Below are 21,859 nucleotides of genomic sequence, written 5' to 3' on the forward strand. Positions count from 1 at the left end.
GCTAGTGGAGGTGATGGAATTCCAGTTGAGCTATTCCAAATCCTGAAAGATGATGCTGTGAAAGTCCTGCACTCAATATGCCAGCAAGTTTGGAAATCTCAGTAGTGGCCACAGGACTGGAAATACATTTTCATTCCAATCCCAAAGAAAGGCAATGCCAAAGAATGCTCAAACTACTGCACAAATGCATCCATCTCACATGCTAGTAAAGTTATGCTCAAAATTCTCCAAGCCACTCTTCAACAGTACATGAACCATGAACTTCCACATATTCAAGCTGGTTTTAGAGTATAGACAGCATATTAAAAAGCAGAGAAAATATTTTGCCAAAAATGTCCGTCTAGTCAAGGCTATGGTTTTCCCAGTAGTCATGTATGGATGTGAGAGTTGGATTATAAAGAAAGCTGAGCACCAAAGAATTGATGCTTTTGAACTGTGTCATTGGGAAAACTCTTGAGAGTCCCTTGGACTGCAAGGGGATCCAACCAGTCCATACTAAAGGAGATCAGTCCTGAGTGCTCAATGGAAGGACTAATGTTGAAGCTGAAACTCCAATCTTTTGGCCACCTGATACAAAGAGCTGACTCATATGAAAAAACCTTGATGCTGGGAAATATTGAAGGCAGGAGGAGAAGGGGAAGACAAAAGATGAGATGGTTGGATGGCATCACCGACTCAATAGACATGAGCTTGGGTAAACTCTGGGAGTTGGGGACGGACAGGGAGGCCTGACGTGCTACAGTCCATGGGGTCACAAACAGTCAGACATGACTGAGTACTGGACTGAACTGAACTGAACTGAAACTCTAACAGAAATATAAGCAAAGAATATAGACAGTCTATCCACACCCATGTGTGCATACACACAACACACACAAATACAGATGTTAAAACTGCCAATAAAATATTTTAGAAGACTTGACCTCAGCAGAATACTGAGATGAAAATGAACTCTATTCTCTCATCAAGCTCAGAATATAGAAATAATGATGATATCCAATATTGTTTAAAGTTCAGATATACCTTTGAAAATGCAATGATTTCTAGCAAAAACAAATTGGCATAATTCCCAGGAGGCGAATTTGTCAATTTGCAGTAAAAACTCTAAAGAAGTACAGAAATTATTTGATCCTGCAACTCCTATTTTCAGGCATGTATCTTAAGCCTGGTATCATTATAAATACAAAGAAATATATGTAAGAATAGTTCATAAGAAATATCTTTAATAATTCATAATTCATATACCATACAATTCACAATTAAAGTGTACAATTATCTTAGAATATTTATATAGAGAAGTTTGTAGCCATCAGGACAATCTGGTTTTAGAACATACTTGTTCACCCTGAAAGAAACCCCTTGTCTGTTAATAGTCAATCTCCATTCAGTCCCAATTTGCCTAAAATGGAATTTGATATAAATGGATCAAACAATATGTGTTTTTGTGTATTGTGCGCATGACTTCTTTCATTTCAGTATAATGTTAAGAGACTCACTGATGTTGAAGCTTATATCATTATTTGATCTCTTTTTATTGTCAAATCATATTTCAGTGTATGCATGTATTTATTTATCCATTCAGTTAATACATATTTGGGTTATCTTTGCTTTTTGTCTGTTACGAACCATTTGCTATAAATATTCATGTGCATGTTTTTGTATGGATGTACATTTTCACTTCTCCAAGCTATATGGAGGAAAGGATTTGCCAAGTCATGGTAATTCTATGTTTAAGGTAGTGCTGCTAAGTCACTTCAGTCATGTCCGACTCTGTGCAACCCCATGGACGGCAGCCCACCAGGCTCCGCAGTCCCTGGGATTCTCCAGGCAAGAACACTGGAGTGGGTTGCCATTGCCTTCTCCAATGCATGAAAGTGGAAAGTGAAAGTGAAGTCGCTCAGTCATGTCTGACTCTTTACGACCCCATGGACTGTAGCCTGCCAGGATCCTCCATCCATGGGATTTTCCAGGCAAGAGTACTGGAGTGGAACAGTCAAATTGTTTTCCAGAGTGGCTACACCATGGGACATTTCCATCAGCAATGTATGACAGTTCCAATCTCTTCACATCCTTGCCAAATACTTGGTATTGTTTTTCTCATTATTGACTGTCTAGTCTGTAAGACGAGACAGAACAGGAACTGGACCTGGAACCAGACATAGAACAACAGACTGGTTCCAAATTGGGAAAGGAGTACATCAAGGCTGTATATTGTCACCTTGCTTATTTAACTTCTATGAAGGTACATCATGTGAAATGCCAGACTGGATGAAGCACAAGCTGGAATCAAGATTGCTAGGAGAAATATCAATAACCTCAGATATGCAGATGACACCACCCCTATGGCAGCAAGTGAAGAGGAACTAAAGTCTCTTAATGAAAATGAAAGAGGAGAGAGAAAATGTTGGCTTAAAACTCAATGTTCAAAAAACTAAGATCATGGCATCTGGTCCTATCACTTCAGGGCAAATAGATAAGGAAACAATGGAAACAGCGACAGAATTTATTTTCTTGGGCTCCAAAATCACTGCAGATGGTGACTGTAGCCATGAAATAAAAAGATGCTTGCTCCTTGGAAGAAAAGCAATGACCAACCCAGACAGCATATTAAAAAGCAGAGATATTACTTTGCCAACAAAGGTCCGTCTAGTCAAAGCTCTGGTTTTTCCAGTAGTTACGTATGGATTTGATTGTTGGGCTATAAAGAAAGCTGAGCACCAAAGAACTGATGCTTTTAAACTGTGGTGTTAGAGAAGACTCTTGAGAGTCTCTTGGACTGCAAGGAGATCAAACCACTTGATCCTGAAGGAAATCAGTCCTGAATATTCATTGGAAGGACTGATGCTGAAGCTGAAATTCCAATACTTTGGCCACCTGATTAGAAGAACTGATTCATTGGAAAAGACCCTGATGCTGGGAAAGATTGAAGAAAGAAGGGGACAACAGAGGATGAGATGGTTGGATGACATCACCAACTCAATAGCCATGAGTTTGAACAAGCTCCAGGAGTTGGTGAAGGACAGGGAAGCCTGGCATGCTGCAGTCCATGGGGTAGCAAAGAGTCAGACATGACTGAGCGACTGAACTGAACTGAGAGTCTGTAAGAAATGATACTGTGTTATGGTTTTCATTTATATTTCCCTAATAGCTAATCATACAGAGTATCTTTTCATGTGCTTATTGGCCATAATATTTCTTCAGAGAAAAATTTCTACTCAAATCATTTGCCCATCTTTTAGTTGAGTTACATTATTAAATTCTAAGAGAATTGTATATTCTGGACAGAAATACCTTATCAGATATAGATTCACAATATTTTCTCCCACACGTAAGTTCTTTTTTTCATTTTCTTAACAGTACCATGACTCCTAAAAGTTTTTAATTTTTATGGAATCCAATTTTTTTTTCCTTATGTTACTCATGCTTTTGGTGCTGGATTTAAAATTCCTCACCCAAGGTCACACATATATTTGAGTATATTTTTGGGTGTTGTATAAGGTAGAGGTCCAATTTCAGTCTTTTGCCTGTGGATATCCAGTTGTTCTGGCATTATTTGTCAAAAAGACTATAACTTCCCTCTATTGAATTGTCTTGGACATTTTAACAGTGTCATACTATGTTAATCACTATAACTTTGTATAAAGTTTTGAAATCAGTAAATGCAAGTTCTCAACCTTTGATCTTTTTCAAGATTGTTTTGGCCACTTATCATTCAAAATCCAGAATATAAGGGTCAATTTAAAAAGACCATCTTAGAAGGTAAGAAAACCCAAAGAGTAATGATATATTGCCAAGTAAGCACAAACTAGGTTAATAGGAAAGAAGATGTGGCAGGCAATACAGAAATGGCAGAGTAGCTATGCAAGCAGGAATTTGGAGCAGACCATTCTGGATTCATACCCCAGTTCTGTCACCCCTTAGTTATTTGACATTGAACTTCATATTTCTATTCAACACAATGGAGACAGTAATACATACGTTATACATAATGTTAGTCATGTCTGACTCTTTTTTGACCCCATGGACTATAGCCCGCCAGGCTCTATCCATGGAATTCTCTAGGCAAGAAGACTAGAGCGGGCTGCCTTGGCTTCCTCCAGGGGATCTTCTTGACCCAGGGATTGAACCCTGGTCTCCTGCATTGAAGGCAGTTTCTTTATCATCTGAGCCACCAGGGAAGCCTAATACTTACATAAGAAGGTCATTGCAAGAATTCAGAGATAAAAAGTGTTAAATATCCAGACCCAATAGAGGATTCAATAAATGTTGAAAGTGAAATAGAAGTCACTCAGTCTTGTCTGACTCTTTGCGACCCCATGGACTGTAGCCTACCTGGCTCCTCCCTCCATGGGATTCTCCAGGCAAGAGTACTGGAGTGGGTTGCCATTTCCTTCTCCAGGGGATCTTCCTGACCCAGGGATTGAACCCAGGTCTCCCGCATTCCAGGCAGACGCTTTAACCTCTGAGCCACCAGGGAAGCCCCCCCCCCTCCAAACCAGTTATAAACAGTTGGCAAGAAATGATCATACAAATTAATTAATAAGATATATTTCAGATTTGAGATCTTTCATGGATGTAATGAATGCACTGTCTCTCCCTGAGGGTCTGTTCAACAATCAAGTTAGTTACTATTTATTTCTGGCTCCCTGTGAAGAGACATTTTTCATCCCTTCTAAATTCTCTTTTGATTTTCTGTCTTGAAAATTTGTGCTGCTAAAATAACTTCTGCTGACCATTCTGACCTTAGATTTTACTTGACATAAGTATTCTGTGACTACCACTGATTACCAAAGATTTTTTTTATCTTCTAAATTTTTTCTATACTGATCCCTAGATGTTTCTTGTATAAACTTCATTTGAAATGTTTCTTTTTGGTTTTTCACAGACAACATTATCCAACCAGCATTTTAATTTGTTTTCATAAAATTAACCAATCGAACACAAAATTTTAGATGTCTTCAAGTTTTAATTTTTTTTTTTTTCTGGAAACCATTTAATTATAGTGCTCAAGAATTGCCTCTGCAATCAGGCTAGCTATTTCTCATTGCAAATACTTTAACACAGCATTCTAGAGCTTTTAAAAAAAGATAATTTTCAGGAAAACATGGATGTATTTCTATCAAAATTTCCAGTATATAAGTAAAAAAAATATTAAAAAAATTCAGGTAAATTTTATTTGATCAACTGACACAGTACTTTACACCTATTTTTATCCCATTCTCTCCTCACCACACCACGGAGTAAATGATGATGACGATACACCTGAAGATAGGATGAAATTAAGAATTACAATCAACATAGGTGCAGTGCTGACTATATTACATGATAAGAAAAAAATGGATAGGGAATCAGAAACACTAGCATCAATTGTACAGTTTATTGACTTGTTCAGACTTCTTCATGGCTCAGCCTCCTATATGGATTTGGATTAAATAACTTCCAAAGTCCCTTTAGGCATTAAAATATTAAAACAAACAGATTATCAAAATTGCCTCATTTTCTCTGTTAAACATAAGGTCAAGAAGTTACAAACTATGAGAGAAACCAAACCAGAATGCCATTTAGGACAACATTATTGATGAGCAATAGTAGAATCTCGCTCTAAGACTTAGCTGAGAGTGACTTTATAGGGGGAAATATTGAGTGTAGCTAACTAAAGACTATTTTAAAGAGGAACTTGACAATAAATAGATAAGTTTTCCTACTATTTCATAAGCAGGTTAAATAAAATAAGCAATACATTTTAGGACTTTTCATTTTCATTTTATAGCTCTCCCTTAGGTAAAATCATTCTTTAAAAGATAAAATCTATTTGTTAATCTGCTTAGTTTCAAATAATCTCTTGACTTGACATGCTGTATAATGTTTGAGAAATGTTATCCCTGGAAGGTACAATAAGCAAGTTCCTCTGGAGTTCATTTAGATTCAGGGAAGACAACCTTGCTTTTCAGATCAGTTTGAGAATGTATATTGAATTGGTAAAGACGACTTTAAAGTGGTTGATTTTTTTTTAAAGAGTAAAGAGTGCATATGATAGGATAATAATATAGTTGTTAGGAACTCAGCCTGTGGAGAAAGAAAACCTCAATTCAGATCTCATATTATGTATGTGACCCAAGGCCAGTTGTTGAACCTCTATGAGCCTCAGCTTTAATGTCTATAAAATGAGGACAATGATATTCCATACGATACTTTGATGCAAGATCAATGAAATGACATAAATACTCAGCACAGACTCTGACATATTTTAAGCACAGATAAATGTTTGCAATAATGAGATCATTATGAAAGTGGGCTCTGAAGTCCACCAGCCTATGTTTGACTCTTGGTCAAAACACTTATTAGCTCTATAACCTGGGGAACTTTTCTTGTGCCTCACTTGTCCCCTTGGTAAAATGAAAAAAAATCGTATCTACCTTAGGGTTGTGATAAGGATTAAGCAGAGCTTCTTTATGCCAAGCATGTAGCAAAGTGCCTGATATATAGTAACCTCCCAAAATATCTCTTACTGGACAAAGTTTGATTCTGGGCATTAATGAAACATTTGCAGAAAACTTTATAAGAAGAACAATTTGATATGGATTTAACCAGAGGATATAAACATGAAAGAAATCCCTGTGTCAGTGATGTAGCTCCTTTTATTTTAAAAGGTAGGAAGTTATAAATAGCCATACCTCATGTTTAATAGTCACAGGCAAGTTGTTCTATCACAGAAGGAAATAAAAATCATTCTCTGTAATTTTAACAGAGTAATTAAATATTTGCTTTGTCTCAATGGTGATACCAGTGTTCTTGTTGAGGTCTAGGGTTGTATCTCTTACAACTGGAACTCTCTCCACTAATTTCTGACACAATTCTAAACATCTTGATAATATCTCCAATGCTACTCCAAAGGAAAAATAGAATATAGATGTTTACAGACACTAATAAATGATACAGTCTTTGGTTCAATTCCAGTTTCCCAGCAGACGGCACTTGTGTGTGGATTTATTATGTCCTACATTTGATTTGCACTGTGCCTCTTATGGAAAGTGAATACATTACAATGATAAAAATGATCATCCACGGAGACTCATTTTATTAAGATAATTTCTGGAAATTAGAATTTTTCAACCAACAGCCTCTTCTTATTAAGAATCCATGTGGTTAAATAAGATACTGCCAGAGAAAAAAAGACATATATCAAGACAAGAAACCATTGTTAAAAAATGATTCATTACTAGAATACTGTTTTTGTTGAGGGAGGATGAAGCACATCCAAATGTTCTCCATTAGTTCACAAGATTTCTATCCTGAATACATTGTTGGTTAATAACCTGGGATTTTCACAGGCTAATCAGTTTCTCTTTTCTATGAATAGTATCAAATTTGCTTAAGAGGTCCCTAAAGGATTTGTTGTTGTTGGTCTTAGACTGAATCTTGAAGAAAATTGAGTAATCTTATGGACTCATTAGGACAACATATGTCTAATTATATCCTTCCAAAAGAGCCTCCTCCAAACATTTCACAGAAGTATGTACAAAACTGGCCAAAAATAAAGATGTAAAATACTAGAAGATTAACAAGAAATCAAAACAGAGATAGACAATTCTCAAGCATACAGTTATTGTAATTTTTTTTTTTAAAAATTCAAGGGTTCTGATACGCCATCATTCTTAAACATACTTTTGTTATAATTATGAAATGTCTCACCTTTGTCTATTTCTATCTAATATACTAAAAGTCACATTCAAAAAATAGCATAAGTGTAATGACTAATTTATGGCCTTTAGATCACAAATCCATTTTGACTTCGAAGACTTGCATCATACACTCTTGCTTACTTCATTCTAAGGGCTTCCCTGGTATCTCAGTGATAAAGAATCTGCCTGCAATGCACGAGACGGTGGTTTGATCCCTGGGTTGGGAAGATCCCCTAGAGGAGGGCATGGCAACCCACTCCCGTATTCTTGCCTGAAGAATCCCATGGACAGAGAAGCCTGGGAGGCTACAGTCCATAGCGTTGCAAAGAGTGGGACATGACTGAGCACACCTCATACCAAGGTCTTCATTTCCTGCTCCTTAATATGATCTCCAGCTGTTGTCAGGTTTCTAATCTCAATGCTTCCTACATGCAACAAACATCGCAATAAATATCTGCTATTGAAATCTTCCCCTTTTGGAAAATGTTGCTTTTATCCTCTCACACCAGAGTCTTTATATTCTTTCTATAAAACCATCTTTAGTCTTCTCGTCCCATATGCCTTCCCATGAGCCTATTTTATGAATGTTTATTTTGACTTGGAAATCAATATTGGAACTCTATATAAAGTAATGAGTTTGGGATCTCAGGGATTTTATTTTAGAAACCTCAGTTTACAGGCCTACTTTTTTTTAAGGCTGCAAGTTTAGTTTATTGAACATCTGCATATTCAAAGTTTTATATAGTCAAGTTTCTGTATATTCAACAATTTTCATCATTTTGCCATATTTACTATGCCCTTTCCCCCATCCCTTTATGTCTTTGATATTTTTAACAATTGGCCGAACCATTTTGATTTTTGATTTTATATTTTATTTTGTATTGGAGTATAGCCATTTAACAATGCTGTGATAGAGTCAGGTGCACTGCAAAGTGACTCAGCCACACATATACACGTATCATTGCCCTCTAAACCCCTCCCGTCCATGCAGCAACACAACACTAAGCACAGTTCTTTGTGCCATGGCATAGGTCCTCCTTGTACAGATGCCCATAGAAAACTATGCTTCTTCACTTATGACTTAAATTGTCTCAATGAGCTCCATTTGTTTGTCAAGTTATGATTTATTGGTTTACTTTAGAGACTTTAACCAAAGAGCTTAATAACATTTTATTTTAAAAATACCTAATGAATATTAATATCTACATTTTCCTTCTTGTAAACATAGACATGTTTCATTTTTGAGTTTGTAAAGGATACAAAAAATAAAATATAGCAGGAAAAATGAAGATGGCATAGGGAATCTCAAGATAATGACTACTGCAAGGCAGACATTTTAAGGAGCCTATGTCTTAGTAGAGATGTTTATCTTTAAAGAAACAGCTTCAGAGGAGGTAACTTATTAGTTCAGGGCCATTGATTATGCAGAAAGGACCCTATGAAAAGTACCATAGCAGTTTAAAACTTGTGAGCATATGTGAGCATATTACAATGAGCAACAGACTCTAAAGAATTAATATGTGAAGAGTTTAGCTGTGTAATCAAATAAAACTCACAACCAAAGTAATCTGATGCATATTTAATGATATGCATAATCATTATTGTGTTGCAGAGTGATTAGTCATAATTGCTAAAGGGTTCACATAAATTACTATAATTAGTATTGTCCTCACACAATCAAACTAAATATTTCCAGGATTATGTGAGAAGAAAGGAAAGGAAAAGCAGCTAAGAGAAATGGGAAGCTGTTCTAACGGGAAACAAAAACTAGAAGAAACAGACTTCCTTAAACTCACTGAAGATTAGAGAACAGAGTTATCTATTTGGGCTACCTGACTTCAAAACACAAATTCTTTTTTTTTTTTTTCTGATATTGACTCTGGCTCTGAAATCTGTAGAACACAAACTTTCTTGTCTTGCCAAGAAAGGGACTGGCAGTTGTGTGAGCTGAGAGTAATATTCCCTTTTGTCATCTGTTATCTAAGAACACTCCCATCTTCTATAGATGAAAGGATAAGAGTAAGCCAAGATTCTACTTCCCTCTCATCAGCTCTAAACCAAACTGCCTCTGGAAGGGAAACTCACAGCCTAGAAGACTGGAAGAGGAATGCGCTGGGAATGCATGTCTCGGGTCCTGGTTTCCTGTGAAGTGGGCTGTGATGTCCCGGCTAGGTGTGGGTCTGAAGATCATCAGAACTGCTTCACCACTTGCCAACCTGGTCACTTTCCCCTGAGTTACTTTCCAAATTGGAAAATCAGTGATTCATACGAGAAAAACAACAGATTTGGAGTTGGACATATTGGTGTCTCACTGGCTACATAATGCTAGTATTTAAAAAAAAAAAGTGGGAGATTATCTCAACTGAGGATTCTTTTCTTTTAGAAAAGATCCCATTGTATATGCATGTTCCATCTGGCCTCCATATCACTTTGTAAGATTGGGGCTTGGGGACTCAGTAAACCTAGGATAATACTCTTGGCATGGTTTTGTTGTGAGTAATAAAGTCCTTTGTTTCTGACTCAGGAGTCTGTATCTTTTGTCAGTATCCATGGATCTTATTAGCTCTTATCCACACAATGAGACTTAAACAAATATAAAACCCATGTTATAATTTACATTCAAGAAAGCATAATCATTAAATAGTATTGTGTTTATTCATCTGGGCCAATTAACACACATTGGAACACTTAATAAATTGACCAGACACACTTCATAAAATCCCACAATAGGTCATATAATAGATATTGTTAAAGTCATTTTAAAAAATAATAATACTGAGATTCAGGTTTGAACAGTTTGAAATACTATGTAAGTATTAGGCTCTTGGAGGCATCAAGGCAGGAGTGTGATTAGAGTAACAAATGCAGGTAGAATGGCCCTTTACACAGCTTTTCTTGGTAATTTTGCCAAAACCAGCTGTGACCCTTCTCCCAGAGATCACACACAATGAATTTTCTAGCAAGTTTTGTCCCTAACTCTGCACAGGTTCTCAACCCTCCTCATCTTATAGGTGAGGTATCAGGACTTTGTGGACTTAATCATGAAGAGAGTGATGATTTAGGAGTACGAAAGCCTCATTTTGCATCATGTCTCTCCCACTGTCTGCCTCTGTGTCGAGATAAGTTATATAACCTCTGTTGAGCTCATTTTACTTAGTACAAAATGGAGACAGTAATTCTCCCTGGGAAGGGTCACTGTGTCTGGCACTTGGTAGGTACCCAGTGAATGGGACACATAATTACCACTTCCAAGTCATACAGCTCATCAGTGGGAAAGAGAGGCTCTGATGCGGAGACTCCTGATATTTCACAGTTTAATCAGCTGGAAACCTTTCTTATCCTGTGGCTCAAAGAAAGATGATTCACACAAAATCCTACAGGAACAGTTGGGGAGGGATTTGGGGGAAGTCCTTCTAGGCTGACACCAGCGCTGTAAGAGTCACCCCTGGAGAAGTAATTCTGGGGAGCAAGGTGCCCTTGATCTGCAGCTGAAGTGTTGTTTAGTGCCTCAGAGCTTCTCTAAAATCTTCCTTTGACTTAAAACAGGACAGTAGCCTTTTATTTAATCTTCAAAGAAAGGTATTCCATTCATTGAGCTCTTACCTCCTCACTGAGAAAAGGACAGTGATAAGACAAGGGTGCAAAATGTGAAGGCATATGAGCTGCTCTCTTCAGAGCCAGTTCTCAAAGAAAGATCAGGCTGTAAACCAGAGCAGTTAATATCGAACATGGCAGTTAAGTCTGAGCTGCTTGTAACTCCAGGAATATGATACAAATATACTTGAGGACTGAGGGCTCATGGGGGGAAGATTTCAGTTTCTGTATTGCTCTCTGTATTTAAATAATGCTAAATAAGAGAGTGAATTTAGGGTCAGGAATGGAAAAGGGGATGAGGAACACTGGAAAAAGAGCATCACGCAGGTTAGGCAAACTAGCTTTTGAATGAATGGGAGCAAGGTCCAAATCCTGGCTGTTTCATGAGCAAGTAAACTTGGCAATGCTCTTTGCCTTACTTGACCCACAGGCAAGTAAGGAAAAGAGTTATCTCCTGGGAGTATCATCTAAGTTAAAAAATATAATGTGTATAACACCTAGCAGTTAATAAACATTCAGTACAAGGGAAATTAGTACTATTTGAGAGTAAAGTTCAAAAGCAAAACATTTATGCACTCTAATAATTTCTTTGCACGAGCAAATAAATTTTGTACTATTTTGATCTTTCCCACTTTAACTTTTATTAAACAAGAACATAGGTGGCTCAGATGGTAAAGAATTTGCCTGAAAGGAGGGAGACCTGGGTTTGATTCCTGGGTTGGGAAGATTCCCCTGGAGAAGTGAACAGCTACCTACTCTAGTATTCTGGCCTGGAGAATTCCTTGGACAGAGGACCCTGACAAGCTATTCTTTGGAACTCTGCATTCAGATGCGTATATCTTTCCTTTTCTCCTTTGCTTTTCGCTTCTCTTTTCACAGCTATTTGTAAGGCCTCCTCAGACAGCCATTTTGCTTTTTTGCATTTCTTTTCCATGGGGATGATCTTGATCCCTGTCTCCTGTACAATGTCACGAATCTCCATCCATAGTTCAACAGGCACTCGGTCTATCAGATCTAGTCCCTTAAACCTATTTCTCACTTCCACTGTATAATCATAAGGGATTTGATTTAGGTCATACCTGAATGGTCTAGTGGTTTTCCCTACTTTCTTCAATTTAAGTCTGAATTTGGCAATAAGGAGTTCATGATCTGAGCCACAGTCAGCTCCCAGTCTTCTTTTTGCTGACTATATAGAGCTTTTCCATCTTTGGTTGCATATAATCAATCTGATTTTGGTATTGACCATCTGGTGATGTCCATGTGTAGAGTCTTCTCTTGTGTTATTGGAAGCGGGTGTTTGCTATGACCAGTGAGTTCTCTTGGCAAAACTCTGTTAGCCTTTGCTGTGTGCTGTGCTAAGTCACTGTAGTCATGTCTAACTCTTTATGACCCCCCATGTACTGTAGCCCGCCAGGCTTCTCTGATCATGGGGTTTTCCAGGCAAGAATACTAGAATGGGTTGCCATTTCCTCCTCCAGGGGATCTTCCTATCCCAGGGATCAAACCAGCGTCTCTCAGTCCTCCTGCATTGGTAGGCAGGCTCTTTACCACCAGTGCCACGTGCCCTGCTTCATTTTGTACCCCAAGGCCAAATTTGCCTGTCACTCCAGGTATGTCTTGACTTCCTCTTTTCTCATTACAGTCCCACATAATGAAAAGGACATCTTTTTTGCGTGTTTGTTCTAGAAGGTCTTATAGGTCTTCATAGAACCGTTCAACTTCAGCTTCTTCAGCATTACTGGTTGGGGCGTAGACTTGGATTACTGTTATATTGAATAGTATAGTGATGGTATAGTGTGATATTGATATGGTATAGTGTTTCCCAAAATTCCATGATGAGAAGAATCCCTCAAGATACCTGGTAGAAACATAAATTCTGTAGCCCCATTCAAATCCAAATCTACAAGACAGGTCACTACGGAAGCTCTATGTTTCATGAGCACTCCAGGTGATTGCTATCGTTTGCAAAGTTTGGGAAGATCATTACAAAACACAGAGGTTAGTGTTCTAAGCCTGTCATCTGTTTTAATCGGCAGTTCTTTTAGTACAAAGAGAATTGTTTTGATCTATAACATTAAAGCTATATTAGTGGCAAGTATAAAGATTAATCCTGAGTCTTTAAGAAGAGCAGAGATATCTCATTAGAAACATCCCTAAAATTTCAACAACTAAATACTCCAGAATATTTAAAGCAAATCATAAAGTCATATCAAACTGACTTCCATACTCTTCAGTACAACAAATCACACAATGTTAAACTGTATGCTGATATTTTAAGTATGTTAAGGTTTTTTTAAGTACAAATAAATTATGAATTATGAAACAGAATAGTATAAAAACAAAGCCTATAGAATCAGAAGATACAAATTGACCCCAAGCTTTTTCATTTACCAGCTCTGTGGCCTTGAGCAAATCACTTCATATCTCTGGGTCTTAGTTGTTTCTTGTAAATGATACATGGGACCACATTTTCCTTGCAGGCTTAATGTATGGATTAAAAGAAACAAAATATGACAAATGGCTTATAAATGACCTCTTATACCAAGTTATAAAAATGAATGGCTTTTACAATCATGATGTTCATACTAGTTACTGATCATTCTCTGCTAGGTCTAAATCCATGAATGTTTGCTGATTCTCTGCCAAGCCCGAGAGAGGGGCATTTTATAGGAAGGCATAAATGGTGCTATTTCACTAAGGATGCTTCCGTGGCCTGTGGGTGATGCCAAACTAAAATTTCTCCTTTTGGGTCATTACCTACTTAGAGTTGAAGATCCACAAATCCTTTTCAACACAGAGAAATGAGAAGGCCATCATCCTAATACTCCTACATTTCTCTCCTATATGTCTGCAATAAAGGTCTATTGCTCACAGTTATTTCTGATCATTTACACTGATAGATATAATAGCAACCTCATAGACCTTGACAATCATCTAAGACAGTACTTTAAAAATGTACTTTGAGAAGTCTTGATTATCAGGAGCATAAAAGGCAAATTTAATTCTGATATATTTTTAATAAGAATGGGACTAGGAACCATAATGACAATAATTATAATATTGTATATAACCAGTATACATTTTAAAGAATGTAATTCATTTGGACATATGTGACCCTGAAACTACTTTGCCCATCATATACCTGGAATATTTATATATATATACATATAAAGCTGCTTTGCCAAACATTTTAGACATGTCCTAGGACAGTCTGGAGAAGGCAATGGCACCCCACTCCAGTACTCTTGCCTGGAAAATCCCATGGACGGGGGAGCCTGGTGGGCTACAGTCCATGGGGTCGCTAAGAGTCGGACACGACTGAGCGACTTCCCTTTCACTTTTCACTTTCATGCATTGGAGAAGGAAATGGCAACCCACTCCAGTGTTCTTGCCTGGAGAATCCCAGGGACGGGGGAGCTTGGTGGGCTTCCGTCTATTGGATCACACAGAGTCAGACACGACTGAAGCGACTTAGCAGCAGCAGCAACAGGATATATGAAATAACATTGCCAATATTGTTTGCGACTTCTGAAAATGAGCTATTAGTGTGGGGACAAGCTTTCTTGGTTTAGTTCTAGTTCTCAATGTATTGGACAAATCACCTAAGTGCTCTGAACTTTAGTTTCTTCATCCCTTAGGAAGAAACAAACAGGTAAGTGTACCTATCCAAGAGATGAGATAAGGCATGTGCAAACCATAAAGTAATTTAACAATTGTAGTTATTATTGACAGAGCATAAGTCCAATGATGGTGATAATGATTCCTTACCATCTGAGCCACCAGATAAGTCCAGTGATTCCTAAAGTGACTTTATTTAGCTTTGACCAGTGTACTTAAGGTCTCTATAAATACTATATCCTATGAGTGTTGATCATGTAGTTGGAAAGTTTGGGAAACCTCCAGCCAACAGACATATACACAAATCACAGTTCCATTTTTTCCCTAATTTATACCAAACTCAGTATAATAAATATGGCTCAGTTCTCCATTTTGATAACATGTTTTTGATCCCTCTGAGTTTTTTTTTTTTTTTTTTTTTTTTCAATTTTACAACTATCCCTCAATTCTTCTCAGAGCTCCATCTCCCTGAACTCGTACAACTTCACAAATATGGAAAGAGACCTTTATATCAGAAAGCTCACCAGTTGGGGAGCCAGGATTGTACAACACAGAGCACATTAGTTTTGCATTCAAATTGTGGCTGTGCCACTTAGCCTCTCTAAAACATCTGTTTCCCCATTTGTAAAATGCACTCTTTTAAAAACGAAATGAAAGAATATAAAGCTCAGCATGTAGTTAGTATTCTTTAAATATTTGTTAATTTGTTAATTGAGATCCTCTGTTCTGCATGAGGGGCTTCCCAGGTACTGCTATTGGTAAAGAACCCACCTCCCAGGAGACCTAAGAAGGGTTCGATCCCTGGGTCAGGAAGATCCTCTGGAGGAGGGCACGGCAACACACTCCAGTGTTCTTCCCTGGAGCATCCCATGGACTACAGTCCACAGGGTCTCACAGAGTCAAACACGACTGAAGTGACTCAGCACACACACACGTTCTGCATGAGGCTGCTCTCCAGTTAGCCCATGTCGATGTTGACCAGATAGATAATTCTGGTAGCATCCTAGTTTGCCCAGACAAGGAGCTAGCTAGGACCTCTCACTTCTCATCTAATTTGGGGAGTGTTGCAACCGAACTCAGCTTCCCATACAACAATGGTAACCTTCTCAATGCAGAAGAGACTACAATCTCCTGACAATGCCAACTCTCCAGGTTTATGGACTTTCTCAGGCAATTCCTATACAATCTGACACTCCAAACCAAGTGTTCTGGTACCCAGATCATCTTTTGCCCTGGGCTCCAGATTACAATGTTCACACACATGCCCTTTAAAGCAAATGGGCCACAAAAGTTGAGGTGCTTCCTCCAGACAGTAAACCAACTGCAGCTGTAGTCACTTCACTTCAGTCCCAGTAGTTCTGCATAAAATAAGATGCGAGTACCGCTGTATTTTCTTACTGAATCTGGTTTGCAAATGTCCCTCACAAAGACTATTGCTTAACCAGTACAATGTGGTGTTGAGGGGTTTGCCCTTACCCACCTTGGTCGACAACTGTTGTCCATGCTGAGCAACATAATGGGAAATGTTTTAAGCAAAGCATACTCGCTTGTTAATATCCTGGCTCCCTGCATTTCTCTTTTTGCTATTCACTTCTCATCATCTGAATGGTTTCAGGAAATCACAGAGTGTATCTTAAAATGGAAAATCACCCTTTCTTTAAGCCTCTATATTCCTACAATCTAACGCTGTATTTATGTGCCACGCAGAAATTATGATCACTGAGGATAGATGTCTTCATTAACTTCTATTTATGCAATAATGATTCTTTACTAGATTGATTTACTGCTAATATAGTGAGGTTCCAAGGAAATCCTAAATGACTGCTGGATGTTATTGACCACCCAAAATCAAGAACACCCCCAAATCTAAGAAATCTTTTACTCTTTACCTCATAGTTACTGCTTCTACATGGCATTATGTAACTTTTATGAGTTTCATCAAACAATTTTGCACTTATTTTTCAGAATCCTATGGCTTTATTGGCTTTAGTAATTTTTAGAGTGTTGTTTCACAACGACTCTTTTATTTCATTTCCTGTTAGTGACCCAGTAATTGTTTTCATGGCTTACCAGTGAAGTGTGAAGTGCTCTGATAGCATGTCAGCAAAATGTCAAATATTAGGGGAGCGACTCTATGAGTATTATTGTGATTGATTGCTTATTTGAGTCTTTCTGCTCCCAGATGCTCCTTGGATATTGTTTGAAGGAAGAGAGAAACTGTAGAGGAGACATTTTGAATATAGTAAAAGTTGTCCTCTCTAACTTTATAGAAAGCAGAGAAGAACAGCAGGTGGAGGACAGGCAGGGCTCCTGGGGAGGTCACAGAAGGGAATATTTTCTACAAATAAGCCAATATTGGCTTGTAGGACAGCCAGGCCAGGTGAACAAAGGAGAATAGCCCATAGCCCAGAGGCTCAAGGGCCACTGAGTTAAGAGTCCTGATTATTTTCTGGTGGCCTTGCCTGGACTTCACAGTGAAGAACAATGTTACTTCTTCTAATAATCTACCTTATCCAAAGACACAGCAGAAAAACTGGAATGGGGAAAACATGGAGTAAGATTCCATTTTAAGAACTGCTATTTCATCAGATAAACATCATCATTCACCATGCAGATTGAAAAATTCAAGACATTTTAGAGTCTGTCTGGTGCTAGGTTATACAAATGAGTCACAGTACTAGTTGCCCTAAGGACCTTGCTGTATAGATAATTCTAGTAACAATGGTATAAGTGTTCTGGATCAGTAATAAAATACCAAGAGAAATGCTTTTGCTTCTGGAGGAGAGAATCCAACTTATGATACAGATTCTGAGCATAAGTAAAATCAAAATAGACTCCTTTTAGCAAATCAAATATTTGGGTAATAATTATTTAAAATAATCACCTTAAAAAGTAATCAGTATAATACTAGTCCTATGGGTGAGTCAAGCAGAGTCTCCCATATAGCTATTCTATCCTGAATCTGTTCAACAAATTACTGAAAATGTTTGGTCTAACCAAGCCATGCCAGCCATCAGCTATCACTGAGACTTATTCACAGGTATCTTTTCTCAGTCTGAAGACACAGACACAAGATTTCCAATTAAGAGACATCAAAAAACCACCAAACTTTAGGTGATTTATCTTTGCCCTAAAAGCCGTATTGCATTGTCTATTAATGTAGCAAAACTTCATACAAAAACATTCTTTGAAAAAAAGATAAACAAGTACTAGGATATATTTGGTTTAAAAAAAGGAAAAAGAAAATGACAGGGGAAATAGGTTTTTCCAAATGAACAGAAATAGGTTTGCCGTTTCTCAAGCAAAAGTGTCTTTATTTATAGCAACAGCCAGGAACCAAATACAGATAACAATCATTTCACCAGGTGGCCAAATAACTGCTGTTGAGTGTCCACAGGGCTTAAAAAGGATACATTAGATACCCTAAGGAGATACAGAAGAAGGAGTCCACAAGATCCCTGCCCTTGAGGAGTTTCAAGTTTAAAAGGGAAAAGGGCAGGCTTATGTTGCGGGGCTGGGGGGAATATATATGTGTGTGTGTGTGTGTGTGTGTGTGTGTGTGTGCACACGTGTGTGTGTGTATCATGTGTGTGTGCTGTGAGTTCCGTCACTCAGTCATGTCCAACTCTTTCTCCGCCTCTGGACTGTAGCCCAACAGGCTCCTCTGTCCTTGGGATTTTTTTAGGCAAGAATACTAGAGTGGGTTGCCAGTTTCTTACTCCAAGGAATCTTCCCGCCTCAGGGATTGAACCCCAGTCTCCTTTGTCTCCTGCATTACAGGTGGATTTTTTACCTGCTGAGCCATCAGAGAAGCCTATATATATATATACACACACACATATATACATACATATATATGTATACACACACATACATATATATTAAAGCTATGTAAGAAAATAACCATATCTTCAGAATTTATATAAATTCTACTTCTGGTGGTTTGAAGAATACATTATCATAATATTAGGGGGTTAACCTGGCGAAAGGAAAATAAGAAAAATGACTCATTTTTGTGATATCCTTAGAAAATAACCTCTTACGATGATACTCACATGAAAAAAAAAAATACAAATGAAAACTAAGAGGCTTAATTCTTCCCATTGAAAATACGGGAAGAACTTTCCCTTCCCTTTTTGGCTTTGAGCATTTATTTAGAAAGCGTTCTAATTATAAGTACTTGTATACAAATTGTTGTGAAAACCAGATAGGCCTCTTGGCAGCTTTATAAGGCAGGGATGCTTTCCTCAAAGACCAGAGAGGCATTTGTTTGAGATGTAAATGCCAAGGGAGACAGCACCCCTGTCGTCCAGCTTCTGGAGGAGGGGAGGGGCCTAACTCCAGTTGGTGCCTTGCTCTGCGCTGTCAAATTCTCTCCTGTCAAACAGGAATGAGACACATTCCTCCTCCTGGATAAGTCCAATTAAGCTAACACAGATGGTCACTCCAATTACCAGGTACAGTTGGATTACACATTATGCTGTCAAGTCCTCTTACTTAAGGACTAGTTATTGTTTAACTTGAAAGCATGCATACAGTGTACTCTCCGTTTGGCTGTCTAAAAGGGTGAGATCTCCTTGTCAGTGCCGTCTCTTGGAGGATTGCCTGTGATGTGCCTCATACTGTGGTTAAATGCCTATTCAGTAATAAAATGGTTTTCTTTCCGGCTCCCTAACTCTGTGGAGAGAATTTCTGAGTTGGGAGATTTTCCCAAGTCTATTTCCCCAACATGTCACTAAATGGATTTCCTGGTTTCTAAAGTCTGCCTGAGAACTTAGAACACCAAAGGAGGTTTACTGCCTTAAACTGGGGTAGACCAGAGCATAATCTTCGAATAGCCTTTCGTACATATTTGTGTTTTAACTGTCCTACTTTTAACTATACCCCGACAGAGGAAGGTATTACAATTTTAGTGTCATGGGAATGCATTTGTAAAGATAGTTGAACCACCACAAAGAGAAAGAAGGAAGAAAGGAAAGGAAGGGAGAGAGGGAAGAGGGTGGGGAAGAAAGTTGGGTTTTGGAAATTATGTAAAGCGCTAAATGCTAAATTCCAATTTCACCTGGTTTGAACTGCCATTAGATAACAATGTCTCCATCTTTAAAGAAAAGATAATGATATTTATTTCACCATTTATTTTGTTATAAAGGTCAATCTTTCCTGTAGCCTCTTCTGGATATCTCACTCCAGTCACAGCCTTCTCTCTCAAAAATAAACACCATGTTAATTCTGGGGCTTCCCTGGTGGATCAGATGGTAAAAAACCTGCATGCAATGCTGGAGACCTGGGTTCAATTCTCGGGTTGGGCTCAATCATTGGGTCAGGAAGATCCCCCAAAGAAGGGAATGTCAACCCATCCCAGTATTCTTGCCTGGAAAATCCCATGGACACAGTCCACAGAGTCACAAAGAGTCAGACATTACTGAGCAACTAACATTAACATTCTAACTTTTATAATAATTACTTCCTTGATTTCATTTCTGTTTTTTACCACCCAAGCATGCATCTTTAGACACTATAGTTTCATCTTGCCTGTTAAAAAAATAAAAAATAAGACTACATGTCTTTTCAGTTCAGTTGCTCAGTCATGCCCGACTCTTTGCGACCCCATGAATTGCAGCACGCCAGGTCTCCCTGTCCATCACCAACTTGCGGAGTTCACTCAGACTCACATCCATCGAGTCAGTGATGCCATCCAACCATCTCATCCTCTGTCGTCCCCTTTGCCTCCTGCCCCCAATCCCTCCCAGCATCAGAGTCTTTTCCAATGAGTCAACTCTTCCCATGAGGTGGCCAAAGTACTGGAGTTTCAGCTTCAGCATCATTCCTTCCAAAGAAATCCAAGGGCCGATCTCCTTTAGAATGGACTGGTTGGATCTTGCAGTCCGAGGGACTCTCAAGAGTCTTCTCCAACACCACAGTTCAAAAGCATCAATCCTTCGGCGCTCAGCCTTCTTCACAGTCCAACTCTCACATCCATACATGACCACTGGAAAAACCATAACCTTGATTAGATGGAACTTTGTTGGCAAACTAATGTCTCTGCTTTTGAATATGCTATCTAGGTTGGTCATAACTTTGCTTCCAAGGAGTAAGTGTCCTTTAATTTCTTGGCTGCAATCACCATCTGCAGTGATTTTGGAGCCTTCCCCCCAAAAAAGTCTGACACTGTTTCCACTATTTCCCTATCTATTTCCCATGAAGTCATGGGACCAGATGCCATGATCTTAGTTTTCTGAATGTAGAGCTTTAAGCCAACTTTTTCACTCTCCTCTTTCACTTTCATCAAGAGGCTTTTTAGCTCCTCTTCACTTGCTCCCATAAGGGTGGTGTCATCTGTATATCTGAGGTTATTGATAGTTTTCCCAGCAATCTTGATTCCAGCTTGTGCTTCTTCCAGTCCAGCGTTTCTCATGGTGTAGTCTGCATATAAGTTAAATAAGCAGGGTGACAATATACAGCCTTGACGTACTCCTTTTCCTATTTGGAACCAGTCTGTTGTTCCATGTCCAGTTCTAACTGTTGCTTCCTGACCAGCATATAGATTTCTCAAGAGGCAGGTCAGGTGGTCTGGTATTCCCATCTCTCAGAATTTGCCACAGTTTATTGTGATCCACACAGTCCAAGGCTTTGGCATAATAAATAGAGCAGAAATAGATGTTTTTGTGGAACTCTCTTGCTTTTTTGATGATCCAGCAGATGTTGGCAATTTGATCCAGCAGATGTTGGCAATTCCTCTGCCTTTTCTAAAACCAGCTTGAACATCTGGAAGTCCACGGTTCACGTATTGCTGAAGCCTGGCTGGAGAAATTTAAACATTACTTTACTAGCGTGTGAGATGAGTGCAATTGTGCGGTAGTTTGAGCATTCTTTGGCATTGCCTTTCTTTGGGATTGGAATGAAAACTGATCTTTTCCAGTCCTGTGGCCACTGCTGAGTTTTCCAAATTTGCTGGCACACTGAGT

The sequence above is a fragment of the Bison bison genome, unplaced genomic scaffold, assembly GCF_000754665.1.
Source record: "Bison bison bison isolate TAMUID 2011002044 unplaced genomic scaffold, Bison_UMD1.0 scf7180017864326, whole genome shotgun sequence".
Taxonomy (NCBI): Eukaryota; Metazoa; Chordata; class Mammalia; order Artiodactyla; family Bovidae; genus Bison; species Bison bison.